This window comes from Mandrillus leucophaeus, unplaced genomic scaffold (genome assembly GCF_000951045.1).
Source record: "Mandrillus leucophaeus isolate KB7577 unplaced genomic scaffold, Mleu.le_1.0 Scaffold136, whole genome shotgun sequence".
Lineage (NCBI taxonomy): Eukaryota > Metazoa > Chordata > Mammalia > Primates > Cercopithecidae > Mandrillus > Mandrillus leucophaeus.
Window position 1 is genome coordinate 557,721 of NW_012101321.1, and position 9,511 is coordinate 567,231.

The following is a 9,511-nucleotide window of genomic DNA, read 5'->3' on the forward strand; positions in this document are numbered from 1 at the left end:
AAAAAAAAAAAAAAAAAAAAAGAGAGAGAGAGAGAAAGAAAGACAAAAGAAATAGAAATAGAATAGAATGTCAGGTAGAAGTAAAAGAAAGCAGCTGAAGAGGAAGGGTAATGATAAAGAAGGGTGACAAAGCTATTTTAGACAGGAAGTCATTGGAACATGTATAGCTGACAGCCATCAGTGCCCTGCCCACATCCCCCAGATCCCTTGGGACTATCTAGTAAAAGCCAGTGTTATTGAAAGCACCTGTGACTTTCTGCCTGTGGCCCAAAGGCTTCTCTCTGTCTATGGGGCAGGTCCATGCTAGGGGAACAGCTCTTACTCAAGGGCAAATGGGAGTTGAAAGACAAATAACCCAACTTTCCTGCACCCCCTGGGTGGGAAAATTTTGATGTGTATTCCACATCTCCCAGAGGTTTTTGGTGGGATTGAGCCCCAATTGTTCTCAGTGGGTAACCTGGCAATTAAATATTCTGCTGGCCTCTTTCCTTTGCTGGCTCATGTCTCCACTTCTCTACTAGTTCTTCCTGGTACATTTTACACTTCAAACTTACCACTTGTACTCAAATCCTTAGTTTTGGAGGAACCTAGCCTAAGTCAGTAAATCAGAGCAGTGGCCCAAGGCAGGAGACCCTCAGAATGAGATTCTAGCATTGGATCACTTGCTGGCCAACAGAGAGCAGGTCAACAGAAATCCCATCATTGTTAGTAAGTGGGGCAGTGATGACCTCTGGAGTGCTATAGCATCACTATTACTACGAGTCTTGCCTGTGATTAACTGGGGTAGTGTATAGGTGTGTGTGTGGAGGTGGGGGGAGGGAATGCACTGGCTGATAGAGTAGCTCTTGAACTGAAAGATACAGGGACAATGATAATTATGACAACTGTGGAGCTGGTTGGTTGTTGTTAACTGCTAGAGAAGCCACAAAGGAAGGAAATAGCAGGCTCAGGTGAGGTAATCATTGACTTAGAGCATGGGTTAAAAGCCAGAAATCTTTCATGGCATCACTTAAAGGGAGCCTCATCTGTAGACAGAGGGTATAATGAGCTGAAGAATAAGACCCCAAGTTTGATTTTAAATGCAACAGAGCTAAAAAGGAGGCTGGCTTCACAGTCCACCAACCAACTAACTTTCTTTCTTTCTCTCTCTCTCTTTCTTTCTTTCTTTCTTTCTTTCTTTCTTTCTTTCTTTCTTTCTTTCTTTCTTTCTCTCTCTCTCTTTCTTTCTTTCTTTCTTTCTTTCTTTCTTTCTTTCTTTCTTTCTTTCTTTCTTTCTTTCTTTCATTCTTTCTTTCTTTCTTGGTCTAACTTTGCCATCTAGGCTGGAGTGCAGTGGTGCGAACACGCCTCACTGCAGCCTCAACCTCCTGGGCTCAAGTGATCTACCTACTCTCACCTCAGGCCTCCAGGTAACTGGGACTATAGGCATGCACCACCATGCTCAGCTGATTTTTTTTTTTTTTTTTTTTTCATAGAGATGAGGTTTCACCATGTTGCCAAGCTAGTCTCCAACTCCTGGCTCAAGCAATCCACCCACCTCAGCCTCCTAAAGTGTTGGGATTACAGGTGTGAGCCACTGTGCCCAGCCCCCAAATTTCTAATGCTAAATTAAGGGACCTGAAAAAGAAGGAGAGGGACCCTGAGAGTTCCGATGGAGATATTTGGGTGGATGGGCTCGAGGACCTTAAAACCCCAGATTCCTCTTAAAACTCAGAGTGAGAATACTCTGGAACCTTTCTCCTTGCTAGGAGAAATCAGACTTCTATTGCTCAGAGACTGTGCCAAGGTCTCACGTAGCAAGGGCAAATGCCTTGCAGGACGATGCTTGTTTCTAAGATCCGTCCCTACCTCTCTTCATTGCTTCTAGACCAATAGTGAGAAATCTTATTATGAGTCAAGCAAGGAAGTACTGTTATGTGAAGAAAGGGGTTATTTACCAAAAGCACTGCAAAACCTGGCAAATATGTACTAGCAGGAAGTGGGAGAACTTGCCTGGAAATGAATCTTAAAGGTGCCAAATCAGGGAGGGCAGAATATAAGACTGAATAGGGGACAGTTTGTTAATACAGGTGTATTATTCAGTGACACGGGACTCACTCTCCTGGTAGAATGCCTAGAACTGTACCTAATACATTGCAGAAATAGCTCCTTGAAACTTGAAAATAATGATAAGATGGAGATGCTGGAACCTCTTAGAAGAGAGATGAAGAAGAGGTCAGCAATTTCAAAGAGATTAGAAGTAAGGATGCATTTTTTTTTTTTTTTTTTTGAGACAGGGTTTCACTCTGTCATCCAGGCTGGAGTGCAGTGGCACAATCTCAGTTCTCTGCAGACTCAACTTCCTGGGCTCAAGTGATCCTCCCACCTCAGCCCTCTGAGTAGTTGGAACTACAGGCATGCACTACCATGCCCAGCTAAGTTTTGTATTTTTTGTAGAAATGGTGTTTTTCCATGTTGCTCAGGCTGGTCTTGAACTTCTGGGCTCAAGCGATCTGCCCACCTCAGCCTCCCAAAGTGCTGGGATTACAGGCGTGAGCCACCGCACCTGGCCAAGAATGCATCTACTATGTAATACCAGAGAACCCACCAGCCAACAATGTTTCTTGGGAGGTCCTAGAGGACACTCCCTTACTGAAGTGATAAACAATATGCTAATATATTCTGAGAAGCTCAGAACTGCTTGTCCTCTAGATTAAGATTGATGGTAAGAAATGTCCCAGAGTAAATGGGAATAACAGAATTCTGGAGACTAGGTTGGTGGTACTAGACCATCAGAGGCCCTGGGGATATAATGATGGTTACGTGTATCAGCCTGAATAAGTTAGGAACCTAATATTGAGTAGGAAACAAGTGAGTCCCAGAATAACACATGAATCATTTAGATTTTGAAAACATGCAAAATGCCTTTTGGCTCTCTGAGCAGCAAGAACAAGTGCCTCACAAAAGGCAGCAAAAGGGGAACCAAGAAGAAAGTGGTTGATCTATTTTCTTCTTTTTTTTAATTTTTGAGATGGAGTCTTGCTCTGTCACCAGGCTGGAGTGCAGTGGCATGATCTTGGCTCACTGCAACATCCGCCCCCTGGATTCAAGCGATTCTCCTGCCTCAGCCTCCCGAGTAGCTGGGACTACAGGCAAGCGCCACCATGCCCAGCTACTTTTTGTATTTTTAGTAGAGATGGGGTTTCACCATGTTGGCCTGGATGGTCTCGATCTCTTGACTTCGTGATCCACCCACCTTGGCCTCCCAAAGTGCTGGGATTGCAGGCGTGAGCCACCATGCCCAGCCTAGTTGATCTATTTTCTAAGAAAGACTGGTAGGATATGAAAGCACCTGCTATGTTCAATATAAGAAATATTGGAGAGACACTAGTCACCAGGACTGAAGGAACCAAAATTGCATCAGATGGCCTCAAGGGTCGTGTGTTTGAAGTGAGTCTTGATGATCTGCAAAATTATGAAGTTGCATTTAGAAACTTCAAGCTGATTACTAAAGGTGTTCAGGAAAAAACTACCTAACTTCCATGGCATGGATCTTACCTGTGGCAGAATGTGTTATGTGGTCAAAAAATGGCAGACATGATTGAAGCTCATGTTGATGTCAAGACTACTGATGGTTACTTGCTTTGTCTATTCTGTGTTGTTTTTACTAGAAAACTTAACAATCAGATCCGGAAGACCTCTTACATTCAGCACCAACAGGTCCACCAAATCTGGAAGAAGATGATGGAAATCATGACCCGAGAGGTACAAATGACTTGAAAGAAGTGGTCAATAAACTGATTCCAGACAGCATTGGAAAAGACATAGATAAGGCTTACCAATCTATTTATTCTCTCAATGATGTCTTCATTAGAAAAGTAAAAATGCTGAAGAAGACCAAGTTTGAATTGGAAAATCTCATGGAGCTTCATGGCAAAGGTAGCAGTTCTGGAAAAGCTACTGGAGAAGAGACAGGTGCTAAAGTTGAATGAGCTGATGGATATGAACCACCAGTCCAAGAATCCGTTTAATGCTCAGACATTTAAAATGGCAAATAAAAAGTCTTATTTGTGAAAAAAAACCATGGAAAATGAAAATGTGTGTGTGTGTGTGTGGATCACAGGTGGGTAAGCACAAAACTAGAATAATGGTTACTTCTGGGAAAAAAGGGAAGAGAATGGGGCTAGAGAGATGTATGCAGGGACTGCTAAGGTACTGGCAATATTCTCTTTCTCAAGCCAGCTGGTGAGTACATAGGTGTTCATTTTATTATTATTCTCCATACACATGAATAACGGTTTTTTGAACATACGTAATATTTAACAAAAAATAATGCAAAGAAATAGAGCCTAACCATAGTTCTCTATGTTTGTGATTCACAGTAGAGAGTAGTAAAAGGAACATGAGTTCCTTTGGCATTAAGTAGATCCAAATTCAAGCCACAAGGCTGTATAACCTCTGGGATGTTACAGTCTCTTAGTAATAGGTTTCTTACCAGTAAAATGATTTTGGTAACCAGCTACCCAGCAGGGTCATACTAAGGATTAAATGAGACCATTTACATAAGTTTTATAGTCAGTGCCTGGCACCTATCAGGTGCTTAAAAATAATAGTTGCTATTCTATAACTTTGTCCATGCTTCCCATTTTTTCCCCTTTTAGAAAGCTTTCATTTTCGTCATTTCGCTTCATTCAATTTAATGATTTCCTGCAAGCAAAGCATTATGTAGGTGGGCTATACTTTAATGTGTGCGATTTTTTTTTTTTTTTGTATTTTAAGTTAGTTTTCAAAATGTCATTATCTCATCTGATTCTCAATTTCAATCCTCAGTGCCTAGCACAGGTTGGAACATGGAAGGAGACAAATCTAAGCAAATGAATGAATGTAATAGGTGGGTATTAGGGGCTGAATTGAATTCTCCTAAAATCAATATGTTGAAGTGCTAACCCCCAGTAGTTCAAAATGTAAATGTATATAGTGATAAGGTCTGTAAAGAGGTGACTAAGTTAAAATGAGGCCATGGGATGGGGCTAATCCAAGATTATTGATACCTTTATAAGGGGAAGAAACAGGAATGCACACACATATACACTAAGGACCATTTCAAGACAGGAAGAAGGTGGACATCTCCTAGCCAAGGAGAGAGACCTCAGAGAAACCAAACCTGCCAACACCCTGATCTTGGACTTCCAGCCTCCAGAACTGTAAGACAATAAATTTCTGTTGTTTTAAACCACTTAGCCCATGGCATTTTGTTGTAGCAGCCCTGGCAAGCTGATACAGTAAGGCAAGTATAATTATCCCCAATTTACAAATGTGTAAACTAAACTGAATCTCAAGGGTTATCGTACAGTTACATGAACAGTAAATGGGCAGAATTGGTACTTGACTCTAGGTGCCAAATTCTGGTTGTTTCCACTTCAGTCTGCTTCTTATCTAACTGTGCTTTATTAAGACACATCAATCTGTATAAACTTAATTTTTTAAATTAAATTATTTTATCAAAGTAATATAGGGGAAAACAAGAGTTTCTTATAGCAAAGAAAACCAAGTGTCACTTGTCTTTCCCCTCATTTGCTATGGCTTCCTTAGAGCAACCATTTTCCACTCTTTTAGGTGTTTTTTCCTTTAGTATTTGCATCTAACATGCTTATACATATGTGTCATAATTTTTGAAATCAAGACATCATCTACCAATTTCCCACAATTAAAGTTGAGTCTTTAATGATCTTAAAACTCATGCATGCCCCCACCATGCCCCGCTTCATTTAAATATACTTTTATCACAATATTGATAACTTTTACTTCCATTTTGTCTGTTTTCTCTAGGTTAATTTTCTTTTTAACTTTTATATTAGACTTTCCTCAAACATGTGGTCATCCTTGGTTGCCCATTCATGCTTAAGAGAAAGCCTGCTTTCTGCTTTACCCTGTGTTTTGAGAGGCAATTAGTGACTTCAGTTTCTGACATTTTCTGGGGTTCTGCATCAAGGATTAGCCTGAGAGTGCTGGACACTGGTGCAGGAGTATAGGTTTTAGCTTCTTTTTCTCTAAGTCAGTCATTCCTTGTCCAAGTACTTTCTATCTTCTAGAATTTCCTGACAATTCTTCTCCGCTGCCATCACCTCTTCTGTTCTCTTTGTATTTTTTTTTTGTATCATTTCCATTCCTTTACTGTTATCTTAGGGGGTTTTAGGAGGAAGTGGAAACACAAGTTTACAGCCAAGAGTTTACATTTAATATTTTGACTTCTCTTAAGGTTTTATTATTAGTCAATAAATATTGGTTAGTATCAACTCAATTTAAATGAATGAAAATATCATTGGATAACTATTTTTCCAGTTGCCTCTGCCAAACTTTCTTTTACACCGAAAACCTCAGTTGGTATTATTAGCAATAAGAGTAATATAATAGTCCAAACTTAAGTGTGACTTATATAAGACTTTTGTGCTTACAGTGAGATAAGGAGGGTGTGCATGGCATCACTTTAGTGATGTTCCTGCTAAATAAAAACACACTGAAATTGAGGGATATCCCACTGGGGAAGGATCTTGGTGGTGTAAGTTCCATAGCAGGACAAGGAGGGTTTATGAGTGGAGGATAGACTGCTGTACAGTGGCAGAGCCTGAGCAGGGGGAGGAGAGATCCATGCAGTAGGGTGACCTGACCCAGGGTACCAGATCCCAAGCAAGGTGAAGAGGGCATCCATACCGTGGGGTGGCCTGGGTGAGCTACCAGAGCACAAGTTGAGGGAAGGGGGTGTCTACATGTGGGGATGGCCTGGCACAAGGGTCAGGGCACAGACTGAGGAGGAAGCGACACCGGGGAGGGAGCAGTGGCAGCAATGCAAGTTTGGTTAACATACCAGGGGATGGATCAAACAAATAAATATATTAAGGTTCATGGGAGTCCAGTTTCTCACTTTGAAAGGAGTCATAAATATGGAAAGGGAGAAAGTTGGAATAATCCCTGAGGTATTGAATTAGAATTAGAATATTGGTGTGAACTCATGGAATACAATGTTTCTGTATCCATATGACATCAATGTCAATGTTGACATGTACAGAGGTAAATGTGTATGTGAGTGTGTATGTGTTCCCTAGCACTGTCTACCGAGACAGCCTAAGAACTGTGAAACAAAACTGGAATCAGCAGACCTGCTCTGGTTGTTGTTGTTTTCTTTTTTGTGTGTGTGTGTGATAGAGTCTCACTCCCATCACCTAGACTGGAGTGCAGTGGCACAATCATGGCTTACTGCAGCTTCCGTCTTCTGGGCTTAGGTGTTCTACCAACCTCAGTCTTCTGAGTAGCTGGGACTATAGGCACATGCCACCATGCCCAGCTGATTGCTGTATTTTTTTTGTAGAGACAGGGTTTTGCCATGTTGTTCAGGCTGGTCTCGAACTCCTGGGCTTAAGCAATCCATCTGTCTTGGCCTCCCAAAGTGTTGGAATTACAGGCGTGAGCCATCACTCCTGGCCAGATTGTGGCGTCTAAATACCATTCACCACTTAAAGGAATCAGGGCTCCTTGGTAGGGTGCCAGATTTGGCAAATGAAAATACAGTAAATATTTAGCAAAGAAGATATTATTGCATGGGACATACATGCAATATATATTTACCTGAAATTCAAATTTAACTGACTATCCTGTATTTTATTTAGCAACTTTACCCCTTGGAGAAATAAGTGATTCCAATACTGGGTCAGGAAAGCTATAAGATGAGCCAGAACACTTTTTTATGCAAGAAAAAAAGTAAATAATCAAGGAATGATGGGACGAAATGACACAGACACCAATTTAAAGGGACTCCCATTAGCCAAATATGGGAGCAATTTAAGCATCAAAATAAATAAATAATAATAGTAACAGGTTATAATCCATTTAACAAAATAGGAAACCATGAGCCTAATAGAAATAAAACAATAAAATGGAAGTTTGATGATGAATTGAATATTTATCTAGATTTATCTCCACACAAAATACTTATTAATTCCATATGGACAAAATAGTAACTTCATTGTGGAGAAGCCTGGCAGATACCATTTTAATCAAGTGATTAAAGTGGATGTCATGAGTAACAGAAGGAATTAAAATTGAGCGTCAGCTGATGAGATGCAGTAAGAACGTAAAGTGATGAATATCATAGGTTTGGTGATGTTCCTGCTAAAACCAAACACGTTGAAACTGAGTGATGTTCCATAATAACTAGCTGTAATCTTCACAAGTACTGAGGTCATGGAAATAAAAGAAAAGCTGAGGAAATGTTTCAGAGAAAGGGCACCAAAGACATGTGACAATTAAATGCAACACATATTCTAAAGTGGATCCATTATTTTTGCTATAAGGAATTTTACCGGGATAATTGATCAAATGATGGGATTTCAGGATTAGATATTATTGATTATAAAGGTCAATTGATAATTAAAAATGGACTAAAATTTAAATCAATTTAAATGGATTACAGAATCAATTTTTACTTTGTTTCTGTTTCTTTTTTTTTTCTTTTTTGAGACAGACTCTAGCTATGTCTCCCAGGTTATAGTGAAATGGTGTGATCTCGGCTCACTGCAACCTCTGCCTCCCAGGTTCAAGCGATTCTCCTGCCTCAGCTTCCTGAGTAGCTGGGATTACAGGTGTTTACCACCACGCCCGGCTAATTTTTGTATTTTTAGTAGGGATGGGGTTTGTCATATTGGCAAGGCTGGTCTTGAACTCCTCGCATCAAATGGTCCTCCACCTTGGTCTCCCAAAGTGCTGGGATTAGAGGCATGAGCCACTATTCCCAGCCTGAAAAATAAATTTTAACTGTTGTACTGTGTTTCTGCTGGAGAATGTCCCACATATAGGGCATCACATGGGCAACTGACTCCCAAATGGCTCAATATAAAAGAGTGATTTGTAGTGGACTTCCAACTTTTCTGTAGGTTTCAGATTGTTTTAAAATCAATAAACATAATGTTTAGTTTTGGTTTTAAAAGGAAATGAATGATCATTCTTATATATAGGCCTAAAAAAGAGCTTAAAATACCACTAATAAAACATGTTTTGGCCAGGCGCAGTGGCTCATGCCTGTAATCCCAGCACTTTGGGAGGCCAAGGCAGGCGGATCACCTGTCAGGAATTCGAGACTAGCCTGGCCAACATGGTAAAGCCCCATCTCTACTAAAAATACAAAAATTAGCCAGGCATGGTGGCACGTGCCTGTAGTCTCAGCTACTCGGGAGGTTGAGGCAGGAGAATCGCTTGAACTCGAGAGGTGAAGGTTGCAGTGAGCTGAGATCGCGCCACTGCACTCCAGCCTGGGTGACAGAGTGAGACTCCATCTCCAACACACACACACACACACACACACACACAGCCCAAAACATGTTTTGCAATGATGATGTACAGTACTCAAAGCCAACTATATGGAGACCACAAATTCATACATTAAAGAATGCTCCTGAAATTAAATTCCTAGAATTTTTAAACTATAAGAAGCCAAAAAGGAGACTCAACATATTACTGATATTTGTATGCAAAGCATTGG

General features: G+C 40.6%; 1 pseudogene; it reads left to right on the plus strand.

The window, feature by feature from the left end:
- The first annotated feature begins 3,276 nt into the window (after window positions 1–3,276).
- LOC105534528 lies at window positions 3,277–4,010 on the plus strand (annotated as a pseudogene).
- The last annotated feature ends 5,501 nt before the right edge of the window (window positions 4,011–9,511 follow it).